We start from the raw sequence: 21,910 nt of genomic DNA, 5'->3' as shown, positions 1-21,910 counted from the left end.
CATTTGGAGAAGGGTCCTATTGAATCTCTCCACTGGATTTCCTCTTGGGTGGTAAGGAGTAGTTCTCACTTTGTGTATACCTGCGACGAGACATAGCTCTTTGATGAGGCTTGACTCAAAATCTCGTCCTTGATCACTGTGCAGTCTTTCTGGAAATCCATAATGTACTAGAAAGTTTTCCCATAAACATCTAGCCACAGTCTGCGCCTTCTGGTTTCTGGTAGGCACAGCCACCGCATATTTGGTGAAGTGATCTGTAATAACTAATATATCTTTGGTGTTACTCTGATCTGGCTCTAAAGACAAGAAGTCCATACAGACCAACTCCAATGGTCTGGTAGTCTTGATGTTCATCATTTCAGCTGCTTTTTCAGGAAAGGCTTTTCTACATACACATCTCTCACATGTCTTAATTTTCTCTTCCACAGATGATGACATTTTTGGCCAAAAGAATCTGGTCCTGACAAGGTCAAGTGTCCTCTCCATGCCCATGTGTCCCATATCATTATGGAGACTCTTCAACACTGTTCCACGTAAAGCTACAGGTAAGGCTAATTGATAGTGAGTGCTTTCCTGATCTTGCTTCTTCCTATAAAGCAATCCATCCCTTAATTCTAATCTGTTCCATTCCCTTATCCACAGAGTAACAGCAAGCGACTGGTCTTTTGAACTAGAAGGTTTTTCATTCCGCTGTAAACAATCGATAATGAATTTGAGATCAGGATCCATTCTCTGCTGTCTCTTTAACTCTTCGTTGGACAGGTAAGGAATGACTGGAAGACCATGCTCATTTTCTTGTTCAAACTCATTTGGTAATACATCTGCATGCAGGGCTAAGGACTCAACAAGGGCAATGGAAGGGTTGGAAAATTTGCATTTATCTGAGAAATTTCCAATCTGATGTCGATCACAGATGGCTTTTATGGCCTCTGGGAGGATAAGAGAATCTTCAACTCCAAATTCATCTAAATGATGAAGGGTAAACTGTTTAATTCTCTCTCTCTCTTTCTGAGATGCAGGGTCATCTAAAAGTTCACCATGTGGTCGTCTTGAAAGGCCATCTGCATCACAGTTTTGACTTCCAGCCCTATACTGGAGCTTGAAATTATAAGTGGACAGACTTGACAACCAGCGATAACTGGTAGCGTCAAGCTTTGCAGATGTCAGGATGTAAGTTAAAGGGTTGCTATCAGTTACGACCACAAATTCTGTTCCATACAAATAGTCACTGAATTTAGATGTGACTGCCCATTTAAGAGCTAGAAATTCTAGCTTGTGAGCTGGATACCGGGTTTCACTTCTTGTCAACCCTCTGCTTGCAAAAGCAATGACCCGCATTTGTCCCTCTTGTTTCTGGTATAAGGCTGCCCCAAGCCCAGTGGTACTGGCGTCAGTATGCAGAACATAAGGAAGCTTTGGGTCTGCAAATCCCAGAACAGGTGCAGAGGTGAGTTTCTCAATAATCATGTCAAAGGCCTGTTGACAGGGCTGATTCCATCTGTCTCCGAATTCCTTTTTGGGGTCCAGATATTGCTTATTCTTGTTCTCTTGTAGGTGACGTTTTTGAAGAGGTGGATACCCTACTGTGAGGTCATTAAGGGGTTTGATTATCTTGGAATAATCCTGAATGAACCTTCTATAGTATCCAGAAAATCCCAGAAAAGATCTTAATTCTTTGAGATTTCTAGGTCTTGGCCAGGTTTTTAGGGCCTCAATTTTCACTGGATCAGTCTCCACTCCATTTTCTGATACAATATGACCAAGGTATCGAACAGAAGTCTGGAAAAACTTGCACTTTTCAGGCGATAGCTTCAGTCCATATTCTTTGAGCCTTTTCAAAACATGCATCAGCCTTGATTCATGCTCTTCTAAACTTTCAGAGAAAATGATCAGATCATCGATGAAGACCAACACCTCTTTCCTATTCAAGTCACCCATGCATCTTTTCATCAGCCTTTGAAACGTACTTGGGGCATTGGTAATGCCTTGGGGCATCCTATTGATCTCCCAGAACCCCAAGGGACACACAAAGGCAGTTTTACTTTTGTCAGCTTCCTCCATCTCAATCTGATAATATCCTGATTTTAAGTCAAGGACAGAAAACCATTTCGAACCAGTTAGTGCTGAAAAGACCTCTTCCAGATTTGGCAGGGCATATGCATCTTTAATGGTTTGTGAGTTCAGCTTTCTGAAGTCAATGCAAAGACGTACAGAATTGTCTTTCTTTCTTACAACTACTATGGGGGAGGCAAAGGGGGATTCTGACTCTCGGATAATTCCAGCTGCTAACAAGTCTTGCAAATGTTTTCGTACTGCATCAATGTCCTGAGGATGTATGGGTCGAGGTCTGTGTTTGAAAGGAGTCTCATCATTAAGCTTTATTCGGTGAGTGACTTTGTTTGTATGTCCATAATCTAAGTCATGCAAGGCGAAGACTTCAGGCATGGAATTTAATTGATCCATTATTCGTTTCTTCCATTCAGGTGTCAATGGGGAATTTTCAAAGTCAAATTTGAGATTGGAACCAGCAGAAAGTTCTTTATTCACAGTGCTGGAATTTACTTGCCCACTCTTTATTACTTCTTGGACTGCCCGCATTTCAGCAATTATAGTTCTGGGATAGATGGTAATGTCGGTCTGAGTTTCATTCTGTAACACAACTGGTAACTGTTGATGCCTTTTGCTGGGTAAGGAATGCAAACAGCTGGCAACTAGCAAACCACCAGGTAAAGCGGGTGAAGTTGGTGACTCTAGAGCTACACATTTCCATACATGAGGACAATTAACTAGAACATGTCCATCAAGAACCACTGTACATCCTGCAGGTACTACCTCTGGAACATGTCCCTTGAATTTGATACAGCCCACTACATCAGCACTTGCTTGTTTGTATCTTGCTTCTAAAACTTTTTGTACTGCACGGTAACCATGGAAGTTAGATTGAGGAAAGGAAGCAGATTGTTGGACATAGTTACTGTAAAGAGCATCTAATGAATTTGTGCCAATTAGAACTTGGGGAGTGTTCATCAAATCTGGGACTACAAGGGCTAAAGTGGGCACTTCTGTCTCTGTTCCAAGGAACTCTCTGGGAAACTTAAGAGTCAGTTCCACATATCCAAGATAAGGCACTGTTTGACCATTTGCCCCTTCCACTTCCAGCAAGTTATCCAATGATTTAAGTGGACAATTTGATAAATTCTCTTGATAAAATGACCAGGGAACAGTAGTTACTTGGGACCCTGTGTCCAGAAGGCAGGAAACTCTTTTATTACCAACAGTTATTTGGGCAGTACACTTCACTCCCACTAATCCTCTTGGTAAATTTCTCAAAGGGGGTGCGTCACACGCATTTTGGTTGAACAATTGTTTACGTTTCTCAGGGCAATTATTATTTCTTTTAGTCTCTGTATGCCCCTCTACAGAGACCATCCTCAGTTTAAAGGATTCATGATTGCTACTTGTTGGGTATCCCACTGGGCTTGTCGCTCCCTTAACTTGCGCTCTTTCTCAGCAACTTTAGTAGGGTCAGGAGCATTACTACAGCTGCTGGCAAGATGACCATCTTCCGCACATCTAAAACAATACCCCGGACGAGGTCTACTTTCAGGTAGTTTACTAGCTCTGTAACAATCTGTTGCTCTAGGTTCAGGCAGCAAGTTTCTGGTGTGGTTTTTATACATATCAGGGGCAGTCAGTTGAACCTTTAAATCAGCAATCTGTCTCTTTAAGTCAGCAATTTCAGTTGCTTCTACATCACTTTTAATTTTTGGAGTGGCTGTAGTTTGCATGGCTGTAATCTGTGCTTGTAACTCAGTGACAACATTTCTCAGCTCACTCACTTCATCTGGTTTTGCATTTTTTTTCTTTTCTTTCTGGCTTGAATGGTTTTGCAGTGCAACAACTTGAGTTTGGAGTTCACACACTTGCTTTGCGAGAGATGTGTCAGTTTGATCATCCTGCGTTTCACATTGGTGGGCAGATATCTGGTGAGCTGACAGTCTGAATTTCGAGAGGGCAGGATAGTGTTTATTTAGCCCTAAATGTTTTCTCATTCTTTCTTCTTTAGAGGCATTTTTGTCTTCTTCTGTACGGATAAGAACTACTAATTCTGCAAATGAAGGAGGAGTGGCTTTTCTCCTTTCTAATTGAAGGTCAGCAATGAGGGAACTGTCCCAACAGCCGCGACAAAACTGCTTTAGAAGATATCGGTTTCTCTCTTCTTCAAATATCCCACCTCGTCGAATAGCTGTGCTTAAGAGAACTTGTAATCTGTGCAGGTAAGTTGAAGGCTTCTCACCATTGGTTTGGAAGCTATTCATAAATCTGGCTTATAACTCATCTCCATCTTCTACAGAGCCATATACAGACTCCAGCAATTCTAGATATACTGCAGGTAAACTGTTTGGTGGGGCATGTTTAACAATATCTGCAGCAGGGGGAAGCAGACTGTCTATGATTCTTCTGGCTCGATTTAAGTCAGATATAGAAGGATCTGTCAGTAGGAGATCAACACTGGCACGCCAAGTGTCAAAATCTGGCTCATTAACAGGTCTAGGAATTTTTCCAGAGAAAGATCGGAGGCGAAAAGAGGTATGGTGCATTGGAGCTGTCTCATTTGTGCGGACAATGTGCTCAACTACTACCTTTTGCACGCTAGGAGGATCAATTATATCCATGGTAAGTGCTGGATGGGATGACACTGTTACTGTGGGTTTAGTACTTCTATGGTTAAGGCTTTCCTTGGACAGGTTTTTTGAATTTGTTGACTCAACTTCATGAAATGGTGAAATTCTAGATGTAGGAAAAGCTGTTTGTTCAGTAATCATACTTTGTGATATGACTGGGGACAGCAGTCTATTTGGTGAACTGACTGGGCTACGATCAAGTATTTGAGAACGTGCTGCATTTGGAAATTCAAGCTTTTTATCCAAAACAGGTAGTGACTCAGCATGAGAAGGACCAAATTTAATTTTCAGTAACTCTGTTTGGAGTACTTCCTCAATGGATTTCCCACTAAAACTAGCAATGTTTTGCAATTCCTCCAGATATCCATTAGTAGCACTATCACTAGCAATATGGGGGTAGATGCAGCTTAAAGCACGTACCATAAAAGTGGTACTTGGGTTTGACATACTAACTACAGTTAAAGGCAAAAGAGGCATCAATGTTTTCATCGCGGAGTTATGTGTAAACTCTATGATAGCATGTCGATGAAACTCACAGTCAGGGTCATCAATGAGAAGATGTCGGTTAATACTACCATATCTTAAAAGCCATGACTCTAAATCTGAGTCTGTCTCAGTCAGTGTCATTACACCCACAATTACTGCTTTTGAGATATTTGCATTCTCTTTTTCTATGATATCCATGATGTTAAAGTTCTCTCCGATTTGTAATATTTATAGTGAACTCGAATACTGTAATTAGACACTGTTGTTGCAATCTCTCTCCTGGCTGGCTCTCGCCACTTTTTGGTATGTAACCCTCGATACACAAATGTATTATAAGCTTTTAATCAATGGACCAGATGCTCAGAAGTCTAAATTCCTCCAAAGAGAGAGAAGATACAACAACAGTGAAGGACTCGGACACAGAGGTAAGAATAATAAAAGATTGTATTGTAAAATGTTCACAGAAATATAAAAAAAAATAAAAATAAATAAATAAAAATAAATAAAACAAATTCTAGGTTTTTTTCACACTTATCTAATGACCTCAATCTTATTTACACTTTCTAATAACACTTCTCTTTCTTCACAGGGTTTTATGGCTATATCACTAATAAGGTAAGTTAATATTATGTTATTTTTCAGTTTTTCTATTGTTAAGGGCTAATATTATATTTTGGTTACTATTATAACAATAATATAATAATAATATACTAATATCAATACTATATTAAAGGTTTGTAAGTGTAAGTTAATAATACAATATTAAAATTGTATTATTATTTAACATATAATCAAGATTTCCCTTCTTAAAACAATTAACTTCTCTCTATAAAGCTTCAAAAATTTCAACGAATGAATACTCTAAAGGAACAATGTACAAATAAAATAAAAATAAAACATTCACTTAAAACATTTCAAAATGTCCCAAAAGTCCAGTAAAGGTGATAAACTTTCAAAAAGATTCTTTTGCAAAACAACTAGGTTGCAAATTCAGTTCCAGAGATCCAGGATGTTGTACTTGTGAGTGTGTTGTAAATTTACACTCCTACCATGACGCTGAATAGGTTTTACTTTGTATCTTTTCAACAGGTGTATCCAAAGAATCCACTCAATGGGAGGCTCGCCAGTCCAACTCCACAATTAGACACGCACCGATGGAAGTTGAGACAATTCAAATCCAGAAAAGAGTTCAAACTTCAATTAATTCGAATCCAGAGCAGATCACATCCAGCAACTGACGTCAATAGAACATCTCACCGATGAAAAACCAGAAAAAGATGCACAAACGAACAAAACCAAGGAAAAAAAAAAAACCTGGCCTTGAAAACACAAAGCCAAAGAAACCATTAGCACTTTACAGTGTATGCATTATCTCAGCTAAACACATTTCTAAATAAACAGCAACAGTAAATAACCATGTATATGCTTCTCTCTGCTGAATTTCTGTGTTTTTCTTATTTCTCTCTCCTATTTGGCATTTTCTTTTTACAAATGACAGCATTTTACTTAAACTTTTCTCACTTAAACTTTACACAATTACTTGTATAATACTCTGTATAATACTTTGAGTTTTTACTAGACCAAACAAATGGTTAATTAATAAAACACATTTTTCGACACTAGTTTAAATCATGTTATAATGAATACAATGATAATTAAAAAAAAAACGAACTCACCAAGGAAATCATTCAAAATCAAAACGAAACAAATAGGAAAACTCCAGGTGGCACTCGTGTGCAGATTTCACTCTCAGAGACAAATCTTGTTTTTTTCCTCTCTCAATCCTTCATTAAAAATATATGATTGAAATCATGTCAGCATCTTTTTAATGGTCAATTTTCACAGTTAATACGCATTAAAACATTAAAACATGTAAATCTAATAGTTATATTACTGTTATTAATATAACAACTTACATCTCTGCTTTCCCTTGCGAACCTTGAATCACCATAGCAACGGTAAACACAAGCTAACAGACAAGCGAGATTTGTTATTGTTTGGAAAGCTGATCTGCTGCTATAGTGTAAGGCACGATAATGTCATTCTAAAGCACTATTCCCTTGAATGCTGTATAATACTCTATTGTAAATTATTTATATAAGTAAATAATTTTAATGTATATTATTTAATCAAGTATTCTGCCAATGTTTTTTCCTTATATTTCTATTTGCTCTATTGCTGTATACTACCCACTAGTAACCTGGGTTACATATATATATATATATATATATATAAACAGGTGTTGCTTATTATTTCTGATTGGCCTGCTGATTAGCCGCCGGGCTCTGAGCATGCTCTCCCCCTTTATTGGGTGTTCGATCATGCTTACCTCTCCACATACCCCCACCGCCCACCTCAGGCCGGGGAGCCGTCTGGCCTGCAGCCCCCTGAGGAGCATGATCTGAACAGAGGATGAATTCCCTGCCCAGGAAGTAATAGCGAAGAGTAAGAACGGCCCACCTTATCGCCAAACATTCCTTCTCTATGGTGCTGTACTTAGCCTCACTTTTACTTAGCTTGCGGCTAATGTACAGCACCGGCCGTTCCGCTCCTGCCACCTCCTGTTAGAGAACCGCCCCCCAGACCCCGATCGGATGCATCCGTCTGTAAAATAAAGGGGAGAGCAAAATCAGAAGCGTGCAATAGCAGCCCCCCACAAAGTATAGATTTCACCTTCGAGAAGGTCTGTTGGCACTGCTCCGACCATTGGACGGTATCCGGTCCCTCCTTTTTAGTGAGATCAGTCAATGGGCTGACAAGGGCCGAATAATTAAGGACAAAACGCCTATAATATCCTGCCAACCCCAAAAACTGTCTCACCTCCTTTTTGGTCTTGGGTCTCGGACAGGTTGCAATAGCTGCAGTCTTATCAATTTGGGGCTGCACCTGCCCGTGACCTAAGTGGAAGCCCAGATGCCTTACCTCCACTCGCCCAATTGCACAATTCCGTGGGTTGGCCGTGAGTCCGGCCCGTCTCAGCGCTGACAATACCGCCCTCAAATGTTGCATATGCCGCTGCCAATTATTACTGTAAATGATGATGTCATCTAAATAAGGAGCGGCATATGCTGTGTGAGGTCGCCAGCGCCCCGAACAGCCCGAACGGAAGTGTCACAAATTGGTGCAATCTAAACGGCATACTGAAGGTTGTTTTTCACGGGATATTGGAGATAAGGGGATCTGCCAATAGCCCTCCGTTAAATCTAATGTCAAGTAATATCAAACAGCACCTAACCGGTCGACCAACTCGTCAATACGCAGCATTGGATAAGCGTCGAATTTTGACACTGTATTCACCTTGCGATAATCCACACAGAACCGGACCGAGCCGTCCGTCTTAGGTACCAAGACAATCGGGCTGGCCCAGTCAGGGAAATGATTCTACTACTCCCATTTTCAACATATTACTCAATTCTTCCTGAATCACTTTTTTCTTGTGTTCAGGGAGGCAATACGGCCTGGTCCTAAAGACCACGCCCGGTTTGGTCTCGATATGGTGCTGAATCAGGTTAGTACGACCGGACAGGGGCGAAAACATGTCAGAGTACTCACATTGGAGGTGCCGGATGTCGAGGAGCTGGCTCGCTGAGAGATAATCGCCCCCCGTGACCAGAGTGCTCGGCCATTCTCAGCTGGAGCTCTACGGCCCCAGGCCATTCTCGTTAGTAACAAGCGTAGCCAGCGCCACGTCCTCCGGGTTCCTCCACTGCTTAAGCAGATTGGCGTGATAACGAGTCAGCGCTGTCTGAACGAACCACCTCGTAATCGAGATCACTGACTCGTCGTGTGACCACAAACGGCCCTTGCCACTTGGCGAGTAATTTAGAGCTGGAAGTGGGTAGCAGTGCTTTATTTCCCTGTAAAAAATTTACAGAGTTTAGTGCCCTTATCATATCGCCGGCGTTGGTCATCCTGGGCCTAAAGCAAATTCTTTGTAGAGAGCCGCCCCAGTGTGTGGAGTTTTGCTCTAAGGTCCAGGATATATTGAATTTCATTTTTACTTTTTGAAGGCTCGTCCTCCCAAGCCTCTCTAACGACATCCAAAACCCCTCTGGGCTGTCTGCCGTAGAGAAGCTCAAATGGGGAAAACCCCGTGGAGGCTTGGGGAACCTCCCGCACAGCAAATAATAAGAGCACCATCTGCTGACGTCACCGTGAATGCCCGGCAAAAAGAAGCGGGTCATGAGGCGATTTAGTGTGGCCGCCTGACCTAAATGTCCGGCCATAGGATTAGAATGAGCCGCCTGAAAAAGCATTTTCCGGCGGCTCTTTGGTACTAGTAACTGGGTTGTATCTTCTTTTGTTTAGTGTCTTGGATCACTCGATACACCCTAACATTAACAACTGCAAAATACGGGTAAGAGAGGGGTCGATCAGGCTGGAGGATTTCCCCATCAATAACCTGCACTCTTTCGAGTGCATGTTTTAGCGTATCATCATGCGACTGCTCCAGGGGAAAGTCTTTACACTGGGAAATTCCCAGCCCTTCCCCTGAGTCAGCGCGTGATGTCACCCCCTGGGATTCCCCAAGCTTAGAGACACGCCCCCTATCTGGCGATTTTTTTTCTTCCAAGAAGTTTTTGTAACATATTTAGATGGTGAAATATGAGAACATTGCTGTCAGGCAGATGTCTGCATTTTTTAAAATGCATTTTTCAAAATGCTTGTGCAATTCTTTGCAATCAATGCACAGTGATTTTTATTTTATTTTATTTTTTTTCAAGAATGTAAATCTGCACACTTTGAAGGGAAAGTCTAGATGTAGGGTTAGGTTACGATAGAAAATAAAGTTTGTATAGCATGAAATAAAGTAAATTTATGGAATATCACCACAATCCCCACCCCATAAAAAAACATAACTGAGTGTGTTTGTCTACTGATTTTCATTGTTTAAAAGGACATAAATTTATTTAACTTCATGGGTTTGACCTAGTTGTACTTTATCAAGCTGGTTACGAGGGCATGCCTTGTGTCCTCACAATTAAAAACTCTTAAAAATCACACTTAATAGGCTCTTATGATATTCAAATTACCAAAAGTTCCCTGTAAGGGTTTCCCTGTGAAGGATTTAGGTAGGGCCATAAAAGAAGTGTTTTTCACTTTATAAAATACATCACGCCTATGGGAATTCCTAGTGAACCAAATGAAGAATCAAATTAAATCAAAAAAATTAAACTGTTATAACTACAGTCTTACAACAAATAGATTGCACACTAAATCTTTCATGGCTTAAATTTAAGATTAGCCAGAACAAATGTAAAACGGATTAGCTGAAATATTATAGCAGAAGAGGCATGAATCCTCCACTAAACAGCTAAAAAAAATGACTGATTTATGGTCCATAGAGATCTTTCATTTCTCCGATTCAATTTCACACACAATTGTGGTCGCTTCCTCAAACACAAAACAGCAGCAATCGTGCCGAAAGGAGATTTGGCAAAACTATTTAACTCAAAGACTTCTTCCATTTACTTACAGTCATATTTCCTTCAATTTTCTTTCTCAAGAGCTGCAAACATCAAACACAAATAGTAAAGCTCCCTTCTGAGAGGAATGCAAGCCTCTTTCTAACATCTGAGGCCATATTATTCTTTCGCCATGTGCTTATTTGTTTCTGTCAGTAATACAATATGTTCATGTTAGTGGCAATAAAGTGAGACGAAATAGGCTCAACAGATTCTTAACAAGGCATTAGGGGGGTCTATAGGGACTGTTCACACAGAAGTCCATTAGTTAGCCACTGGGTCATATATCTTTTGCTACAGATGGCTTTCCCTTTTAAGTGTCACCTGAAACCATTGCTTCCACTTTCATAGTCTCAGCTTTGCTTTTAAACTACTGTTTTGTGGTTAAGACTGCTGAAGTGTGCAATGCAATGACATAATGCACTAATCTAGTGTAAATGTACTGTACAGCAAAACAAATACTAGAACTTTCCTTTTTGAGTTTAAACATCTGAAGCATCTTCTGAATTGTTGATAATTGGGATTCTGGATTAGATATTAAGAATATTATAATGCATTGTTACCTAGTTATCCAAAACTGCTAGCATATTTTACATTAGCGGCAAGTAACAAGTAACTTTTTTTATTTTTTATTTAGTACCTTATTAGTGAACAGATCAAGTAAAACATAAGCCAATAATGTTAGATTTTAATAATCAGTTTAAAATTACCATTGTTTAAAGCACTACAATTAAACAACTGTGTTCGATATTTATTTATATTAAGATGTAATTCATACAAATGACTCAAAGATGAGCTTTCCGCATCATTACACCAGTCTTTTTATTATTTTTATTATTAGTAGTAGTAGTATATCGTTGATGTTCAGTGTGTAAAACAATACATGTTACTTCCAGGGTTTTTTAATATTTGATCAACCTTTTGTGACTTTATTAATGTCTTTAATGTCACATGTAATCATTTCCCACTGAAAATCTTTCCCTCCAATGAACTCTTAACATGTGAATGGCTGTGAATGGGTTGTTGAGTCAATAGTCTGTCCAATTCATGAATTCATCATTTAGTTAAATGGAAACAGTAAGTTCAAAAGATATTTATCAGTTGTCAAATAAAATCTAAAATAGCATTTTCTTGTAAAATAAAATGTCCCTACTACTTCAGATTCCATCAGGTCCCACACAATTCATTCATGTTGACCCAAAACAAAAATCCATAAAGTTAACTGAACTAATTTAAGTCGATCAAACATAAAACAACATAACAACAACTTTCTAAAAAATCTTCATAATTGTGTTCGTTCAGCTCATTTTAAATAAGTAGTTAAGTAGTGTACACTGTAAAAAATGTTTGCTGCCATAATTTGTTTTAGTTAAATCAATTTAACTTTTTTAAAGTCATCTCAACGTAAATCAGTCTGACAAAAAATGTTAAGTTAAATTTGGTTTAACTTAAAAAAAAATTGAAACCTCAATATATTAAAATAAATTAAATCAACACAAAACATTTGTTGTCATGATTTTTATTTTTTTTTTACATTTTTGACACTTTCTGACAAGAATCCTGTATAATATATGGTGTTTAAGACTGCAAACTGCCAAAATGAGAGGCAGTTGAGGGCAATGTAGTATCTACTGTACTAATATATATGGGGGTGACGCGGTGGCACAGCAGGTAGTGTTGTCGCAACACATCAAAAATTAATGCATATATATATATATATATATATATATATATATATATATATATATATATATAAATACATATAGCATAAAAGATAAAAAATATATATATATCATTTTGACCCACGCAATGTATTTTTGGCTATTGTCAAAAAGTACTTGTGCTTTATACTCCAAGAGTTCATAATTCAAAATAAAGTAAAAAAAAAAAAAAAAAAACTATGTTATAATTTCATATAGACTTTAATGCACAATTAGGACTTTTGACACATTCAAAAATATAACACTAAATGGATTTATTGCCCTGAAGGTAAAAACAATACATTTTACAGACGTTTCACAGAGATAATTCACATTTGTAAGAAGCTTATTGATTTAAGGAGTGTTTTGCATGCATGCATATTGCTTTCCATTGCTCTTTAATTTCGCGATATAAAGCACAGTGTTGTTTAAATCAATAAAATGCCACCAATACAAGCTTTAGTGACTTGTTTCTTTCAAGTTTAATGGCCTTCAGTCTGTTCATTCCAGCAAGCCTCAAAGACTGTGTGCCACTGTTGATGTTGCTAATGGCTGCAAAGAGGAGGAAATGCTTTTAAAATGATTTCTTTTTTCAGATCTTCCCACTGATCGTGATTATGTGCCAATGCTCCACACTGACTCACACTCTAAATTAGGCCTTAATTAATTGGCGAAATGTAGTAAGAAAGTATCACGTTTCTTGAAACATCCGCTTTAAACTCTACTCCAATAAAACACAATATGTAACCAGATTTTCCACATCGTTGATTGCTCTGCATAGCGCATGGAGCGATGCTTCTGTATCTATCATCTTTACAATTCTATAACCATACATTCATTCTGGCATATGGTAACAAAACAGCCTGCTCTGCAGCATTCAAGCATCCAATAATAGCAACTGCATGCGCTTACAATACTAGACATGTTTGCATTGGCTTGTTTTAAGCTGTTTCAAAACAAAAAAGCATATATGATATTTATTTCAGTTGATTACGCGTTACTCTCTGCTTGGAAATATTCAAATAAATATTCAAATCTTATAAATTAAGTTTAACAGACTTAATAAACTTAAGTGCGTAAAGAAAACATTGTTATTTGTGTGACCGTGGGAGGATTGCACTAAACAAGTTTAAAATAAATATGTGTAAAATACATTTAGAAGTGATCAAAAATATGCTGATCTTTTTTTCCCCCTCTTTTTAAATAGTGGATAAATAGTGAGTTTGTATTTAATAAGCCACAGTCAAGACTTTTCTTTTTTTAATGAAGTTAAGTTCTGTTGGTATCAGTAGAAAACATTACTTACTTACTTATTTATTTATTTATTTATTTATTTATTTATTTATTTATTTATTTATTTATTTATTTATTTATTTATTTATTTATTTATTTTTATCAGGGACTTCTTGCCAGTCTTTTGTTCTATGATGTGTTCTGTTGGAGGAGCAGTACTGTATGACTATAGATGATAGAAATGGGATCAATAAAACGCATTAAAAAGCTGGTTATTAATGGTTTGATTCTTCATTCACTTGAGGTGACTGTTAAAAAGAAAACAAGGGCAAAATTAAAGGTCATTTTGAAATTTTAAGGACATCCACTAAACATACTTTTAGAATACTTAAGAGTTCATGCAGTTAGAGACTAGTAATGTCCAGGTGGTCCACAGAGAGATTTAGAAGGTCCTTTATTTTAAGCACTGTCAGCTTTTTTAATGAAGTACTGTAATTTGAATAGCATTTCATGATTTTGTTAAGTACGATACAATCCTGGATTAACATCCATGTCGATTCTGAAACATAAGTTTTGTTTTAAAAATGTAATCCATACCTATTCCCTATTCCTAAACCCAACCATAACTGTAAATTATTCTCAAAATCAGAGGGAAAAATTGTTGGATAACAGTTACGCAGATGTGCATTAACCTAACCATAATTTGAAACATAAACTGTAAACGTATACCTTAATTTTGATTGGCTGATTGGAATGTTGTTCCAGGATCATCATAGATGTTAATCCAGGAACAAGTTTACTTGATGAAATAAGATTGGAAAATTTGCATACGTGTAGCTTTGCGTTCTTATTTGTTAAGTTACTGTGTACACTTACTGTGTTGTGATGTTTAGTTGGTGCAAATAGTTTGTTTTTGTACTGTTTTTTTTGTGTTTGTTTGTTTATTAATTTATTATTGTAACACAGAGAGTGAAAGAGACAACTAGTGGGATCCACTTGCAGGTTTATTGGGGTAGTCACACAGCAACCCGGATGCAAACAGATATGTGAAGGAAATCCAGAATCATAGTCAAAGTGTCAGGTAAGAGGTCGAAAGGCAGGCGGCAAACAGGGACAAAAAAGGCAAACTTGGCAAAGGTCAAAACACAGAAAAACAAGACTAGGAAAATGTGTTAAAATGCCACTTTACAGATAACAAGACTCGGCCATGGAAGTGAGTGTGTATGCTGCTTAAATAGTGTGAGTAATCATTCTTTGACAATCTTCAGGTGGTGCGATTGTAATCAGTCAGAATGAGGAAGCATGTGTGTGTGAGCGGAGTGCATGTAGGAAAATGTAGTCCATGAATGGCGGATTTGTAGTCCATAAGTTATTGTGAGTGAAATCCAGCGATCTATGAAGTTACGATCGCTGGTAATTGTGACAGAGCCCGCCGGAGGGCCAAGAGCGTAGAGCTGCGGAAGGCCTAGAGTGTGGAGCTGTGGAGGGCCTGGAGCGTGGAGCTGTGGATGGCCTGGAGAATTGGGCTGCGGAAGGCCTGGACAGTGGAGCTGCAGTGGGCCTGGAGCGTGAAGTTGCAGTGGCCCTGGATCGTGGAGCTGCGGAGGGCCTGGAGCATGGAGCTGCGAAGGACCTGGAGTATAGCTACAGTGGCCCTGGATCATGAGGCTGCGGTTGACCTGGAGTATGGAGCTGTAGAGACCCTGGAGCCTTACGTTCAGCAGACCTTGGCGGGTCATATGGAGCTGGTGGATTACACGGCTTTGGCAACTCTGTGAAGTCTTGCGGCCTTGGCAGCCATTCGTGGAAATCATACTGCAGCTCTGGCCTTTTGTGGGACTCAGGTGGCGGCTCTGGCTTTTCGACTCTAAACAGGGAGTAATATCTCATTAAACAAAATCATTGTTTTAATTAATTAACTAAACAGGCAACGCAGTGGCACAGTGGATAGCACAATCACCTAACAGCAAGAAGGTCGCTGGTTTGAGCCTTGGCTAGGTCAAGTGGCATTTCTGTGTGGAGTTTGCATTTTCTTTGTTTGCATGTTCGCATGGGTTTCCTCCAGGTGCTCCGGTTTCCCCCACAAGTCCATGTGGTAATGGGTGAATTGGGTATGCTAAAATTGACTCTAGGGTATGTGTGTAAATGAGTGTGTGTGTGGATGTTTCCCACTGATGGGTTGCCTTGGACAATAGAAAGGTGGTGGGCTTGCATGAAGAGCAGGGCATTCTGGGACAGAACAGGGGCCAGACAATCAAGTCATCCAGTGCCACTGACGTGTTTGCCAAATTAGGATATATTGTCACTTTAAATTCCCCCACAGACCTCCCTCCATTATTTGAGTGGACCATTTCACTTTTCTGCTGAGGAAACATTCTTTGTTCTTCTTTCAGATAAAAGGCACTTAATTACTTCCATTAATTAAGTTCGTCCTTGAGGATTTCCGCTCAGTCAATTGTGAACGTCTCCGGTGAAATATTCTTCTCTTATTAAAGTTTAAGAGGCAATTCTGGCTCTTTTCTGATGGATGACCATCAGCAGACAGCATTGTAATAATATGACAAGACTCTTTTGTTTCTTCTAAAAGGGATAGTTCTTCAAAAACTGAACTGTCTGTCATCAGTTACTTAACTTTTACTTGACACAAACCTGTTTAACTTTCTTTTTGGTGTTGAAGTTATTTTGAAAAAATGTTAAAAAGAAATACGAAGAAATATTGCTTTTAGCAGAAAAAAAGAAAACTCATAAAGGTTTGGAACTGTTTGAGGGAGAGTAAATAGTGTGTACATTTTCATTTTTGTGTGAACTATCCCTTTAAAAGACTGCACTGTAGTCTTCACTGTAGATTCAATGTTTACATAAATATACAAAGGATCTGCATGTTCTCCTGTCCTCTCAACACAATCAACATTTTTGACCAAAGTGACAGAGATAAGAAGACAGCAGTAACGTGATGTGGATACATTATGTTTTAAGTGCTGTGTAATTGACTGACATCATGTCAACAGAAGAGGTCATCAAAACTACACATATGATTGGTCATAGTTTGAATATAAAGTATATTTGAGACTTATTTGTGCTATATTTCACTAAATCTTATAAGTGAATACAAAAACTTTTATTTATTTATTTACTTGTATAAATATTCAATTTAAATATTTAACTCCTTGCAGTTTGGTTTTTTTGAGTTAAGCATAAATTTAATCAATCAATCAATCAATCAATCAATCAATCAATCAATCAATCTATCAATCAATTAATCAATCAGTCATCACATTCAGGTTATATGTGCATATTTTAATCAATCAATGACTAAAGCATTTTAAGGATTATACTGTACATGTGTATCTAAAAAGTGATTTACAAAATGATGTAAAATTAAATGTTACTTTTAAGTTTCTAAATCACAATGTTTTGATAATCATAAAAATAATTTTCATGCAAGCAGTGCGCAGATTTGCAGTGCACAGATTGTAAGTTTAACTTACAGTTTTTTACAACTGCTATGACACTTTTTTCAATACATTTAACAAGTTTCCTAAACTCTTAACACGGTTAGCACAACATCCGTCTTCATGGGCTATACAAGTAACACATTTCTTGTTGCTTTGACACAAAATGCATCCAGTTAACACAAATTTAAAATGCTTGAACTTCTTTTACACACAAACTCAACCAAAACCAAAACAATGTAATATTACAGTCCAATTTACCAATGCTTTCACACAGTATGTCAGAACAGATAACATCATGTTCTAAACAGAACCTATATAGGCTAAAGCCAAAGTAAACAGCTGACCATATTGTCAATTGAAACACAAATATATTCCGTGTGTGTGTGTGTGTGTGTGTATACACACAGAGTTCTGTAATGTGCTCACTATTCCTTTCAAAATATATACCTTTCATATATATGACAGCTCCCATCTCCCATATGAACATGATTCCCATCTAGAAAGCACACTCATGTGTTGAGATTTTTTCAAATCACATGGTCATACTGTATGTTCTATAAAAGGACTCATGAGGTTTTTGAAAGGAACAGTGAGCACATTACAGAACTCCGTCACCAATATGTCCAGATAAGGTTATGCAATACAGTGATTACTTTACTATGCACATTGTGCTTTGCAGTAACCTACTCTTTAAACCTGGCGTTCATTAGTACATACATTAGTTATAGTATGATGAACCATTTACACTGTGTCTAATTACTTTTAGAGAGTCATGAAGTTGGATGTCAATCAAGTCCCACATGAAATTATCTATGTTGACGAGGCTGGCTTCAAATTGGCGAAAAGGCGTCGTCGTAGGAGAAACATAATAGGCCAAAGGGCCATCGTTACCATGCCGGGCCAGAGAAGAAGTCGGGCAAATGCAGAAGACCAGGCATTATAGAAATTTTTTTAGTTTTTTTTATTAAAATTGCGATGCTTTTTCTGTTTGTATATCTTGCAATGATGTCCTTTTGCAAATAAAGTCTGTACTGCAGCAATTCTGTGTCTGTATTTTTTTTTACATCAACTTTAAATTTTATAAAGCATTTTTTTTATTTATATTTGTATTGAATTTTTGCAGTAAAAGAAAGAAAATGGATGCATTTACTAAACCCAGCAAAATGAAAATGTAGAGAGTCTTAAAATATAAGGGCAGAGCTGACACATAAACTAATGCAGTTTCTGTAAATTTAACTGATGATAGTGTTTTTATTGTCAGTGTTTTCTGATTGACTGAATGTTTCTGTTGGAAGAGAACATGTGTTTGTGTTTTGAACAATTATGTCATTTTGAAACATGTTTGCAGTGTTTTGTTAGACATAGTGTAGTGTGTTCGTTTATTATTGTATTTTGAAAAGTAGTTTAGAGGTTTAGTTTACAATGTGTGATTTTGAGCATAAAATTGTTTTGTCAATTGTGTGTTTTAGGTGTGTTGGTGCGTTAAGAGTTTAGCAAACTTGTTAAATGGATTGAAAAAACTGTCATAGCCATTGTAAAAAACTGTAAGTGTGCCGAATGTTTTGACAATGTTATATGGTGAACTGAATTACATCAAACTTTACATTTTATGAAATTCAGTTTGCTATAAAACAATTGACAAAACACTTTGTTGCACCCAGGCTCATTATTGATATGTGCCCCTAAATACATTTATGGAGAGCACAAAAATGCATCCCAGGAGGACAGTTTTTTTTTTTTTTTTTTTTTTGCATTGGGTTTTGCAAATCCACCAGAGGCCACCGTTTTTGCTTTTTTAGAACTTTTTTTTTTCTCGCGAGTCGCATTTGTGCCCTCTGTCCTCGCTTTAATCCACCAGAAGCCACTGTCGACTGACTGACTAACAGACTGACCAATTGCCCCTCCTACCCCCTCCCTAAACCCAACTGAGAGTGTTTTTAAAAGTAATCCAGAAAAAAAGCCCTTGCAGCCACCTGATTTTTACCTTTTGTTTTACCTCCTTCCTGAAATAGTTCTTTACTTTATTCAAACATTGTTTTTGCAGTCAACTCCTCTTTGCATCTCAAGTCAGCCGATGTACAAGGTGAGCTACTGGGCAAGCTGATAACAGTGGAAAAGCCGTCCTCATGGAGGTAAGTGGTCAGCTGGTAGTGCAAAAAGAAATAAAAGCTGTCAGCTGGGTCATACATAGCATTCATTTTAATGACAAAATGTAGCCATGCAGAGCTCTTGCTACATAATTCATGCTCTCCAGAAATGTAAACAGGAGTACATATATTGCTTCTTTCCCACTTTAACCATTTCCAAAAACAATACAAAGTAAGATCTTAATAATTATATTTTAAATGTAAAAAAAGTATGTAAATACAATTGTAACAAAACAAAGACGCACTTTATTTTTATTATTTTGCAGATATTTTAAACAGTCCTGGTTTAAAACATGCACCAAATTCCATCAATACTGCTTAACGTACTCTTTTAACAGCAGGGTCAATAATGCGATGTAGCTCTGCTCATACATTTAATTGCATGTTGGATTAAGTTGTTAAACGTTGCAGGTGCTATCAATCATGACAGTCCAAACATTACAATAATAATAAACTTTTCGCATCACACCAGTCAACTTCTGCAGACCCTGGAGAACAAACATCATCATTTTTTTGCCATTCTCCAGCAGTGTGCCCTCAAGAACCCTGTCACTATACGTTTATTCAGCAATGTCTGTATAAAGCCTGCTCAGCTAAGTACTTGTGTCAGCCTGTCGCCCTGAGATGTTTATGTGGCCCACTCCTTCACTTAGTCAGAGTTTATGCAAATGAGATGCTTATGCATTGATGCATATTGCACTTTGCATCCAAAAGCAGCGCAAACATGTAACACGAACCTTTTACATTTAGAAAAAAAAAAAAACAGAACAATGTTTATAAAACTCAAAATAGTTAGATGAAATGTGTCAATGTTGTCAGCACGTCCAACATGTGTCGCAAAAGGGGATTTATCATGTCCCCCAAAAAGGGTGAATTTGTGACATTATTTGCTGAGTGACATGAAAAGAATACTCAATTCAGGGCTTGTCAGGTTCTGAATGGGGACAGGTTTCTGCCATTGTGAACAAGATCTCTTCAGAGGAAGAAAGGAAAACGTGAGACTGCACTGAAACAGAGCCATGTTCTCGTTTAAATGATTATTTGACTTTCCAATGGTCCCCGAGCTCGCCTTTGTCTAATAAAGAGAGAGAGTTTGACAGATAAGGGAAACTGCAGGACTTCCAGACGTCAGGCTACAAATCTGGCTAAAATTAGCCTTTCCTTATTCCAGCTGTCGCCACAGGTGGAGAGGCATCCAGACTCAGTAGTCCAATTCAAAAAACTGTACACATCTGGCCTGCAACAATATAGATGTAATATACAATAATGAAAAAAGTCTTACCAATATTTGACCGATTTGACTAATGTAATCGTCAATTTCAAAATTACTTAGATGACCTATCAAATTTAAAGATTTCAAAATGAGCATAGGCCTAACACTTTAGTTTTTTATCAAAGAGTGTGATGTAAGATGTTGGTGGGTATTATTGCCTGTTTTATGATATACATGTAAATATACATATAAGTTACTTGTGATAGACTTCTACTATACTACACTTGTTTATCAAATATTGAAAGTACGGTAACACATTACAATAAAGTTGTCTTAGTTATTGTTAGTTATTCAGGCCTGTAGCCAGCCTGGTAAAGGGTTGTTTCTTTTTTCTCAAAAAATGGACCTCTCTGCAGTTGTGCGCCTCATTTTCTATTTAATTATAAGATTTAAATACTGCATTTTAATGATATTTTGAGCATTTTATTTAGCTGAATTAGCTTGACAGATGGTCATTATAATCACACTTTTTGATATGCCAAAAATATTGCCTATGGATTTATAATAAAAAAAGAAATATTTTAAAGTTTTAAATTAAAAACTTTGGTCTATTTTCGCCAAATAACAAACTTTCCTCATTCACAATTTGGGCCATTTGAATAAAAAAATATGAAAACATAATAATAATCACAATAATAATAATAATAATGTAGATCTTCACAATTTTTCTAGCCTCTTTTTTTTTTTTTTTGATAAAACAATAGCCAACATAATTTGGTCCAAGATTTTGAAAAATGTCCAAGATTTTGAATAAAAGTTACCTGTAAAATGTTTTCTGTTTAAAAACATTACAGTAGCGAAACATGACTTCTGTTATGTCAAATTGTAAAATGAAAAACTGATTAGCTGAAGTCACACCGAAAAGACAGCTAACAGAGGATTCTGCTTTGTCTTAAAGCCTTTTTCTTTGGGTTATCTTCACTATTTATGATGGAATAGCAGACAAAATAGGACAAATGAGCTCATTTATGGGACAAATTCTGTTTTGTAAATGAAGGATGGGTCTTCCGAACCACCCAAATTCATGCGAAATAAAGTTGTTCATTGTTAGTTAACTCACTGTGAATTAACTATTGTTAATAAGCATGACTTTGGATTTTAATAAACATAAATAATGCTTTGACTATCAATATGAAATGCTATACAGGTATTGTTCATACTTAGTTTATGTTAGTTCACTAACATCAACTTTTAAAATTTTACTTTATAGCGTGATTATTAAATTACATGAGATGTTAATTTTTTCCTCAATTTTTACACATTTTCTGTATTTTTAAATACAATTTTAGTAGTTGAACATGAAATTATATGCAAATTTTCCTCTTCATTTCTCAGTTATTTTCCAAACCATGTTTAAACATGTATATTGTACTTTTTTTATTTGAAACAAAAAAAAAATGATTCTGTTGTCAAGATATGGTTTTATTGCTGTTTTAAATGGTTAAAAGCTGTCATTTTATTTTATA

At 37.2% G+C, this 21,910-nt stretch overlaps 1 long non-coding RNA gene across 1 annotated transcript; it reads right to left on the bottom strand.

Annotated features, from left to right (window-relative positions):
• Positions 1 to 6,222: 6,222 nt before the first annotated feature.
• LOC141376322 (uncharacterized) lies at positions 6,223 to 7,117 on the bottom strand. Its single transcript, XR_015500881.1, has 3 exons — positions 7,088 to 7,117; positions 6,848 to 6,955; positions 6,223 to 6,490 (listed from the first exon to the last, which is right to left on the bottom strand). It is a non-coding gene; the product is annotated as an uncharacterized LOC141376322 (long non-coding RNA).
• Positions 7,118 to 21,910: the final 14,793 nt, after the last annotated feature.

Source organism: Danio rerio, chromosome 10 (assembly GCF_052040795.2).
Source record: "Danio rerio strain M-AB ecotype USA chromosome 10, GRCz13ab, whole genome shotgun sequence".
Taxonomy (NCBI): domain Eukaryota; kingdom Metazoa; phylum Chordata; class Actinopteri; order Cypriniformes; family Danionidae; genus Danio; species Danio rerio.
Note: the sequence above shows the minus strand (reverse complement) of the source record. Positions and strands in the feature narration are given on the sequence as shown.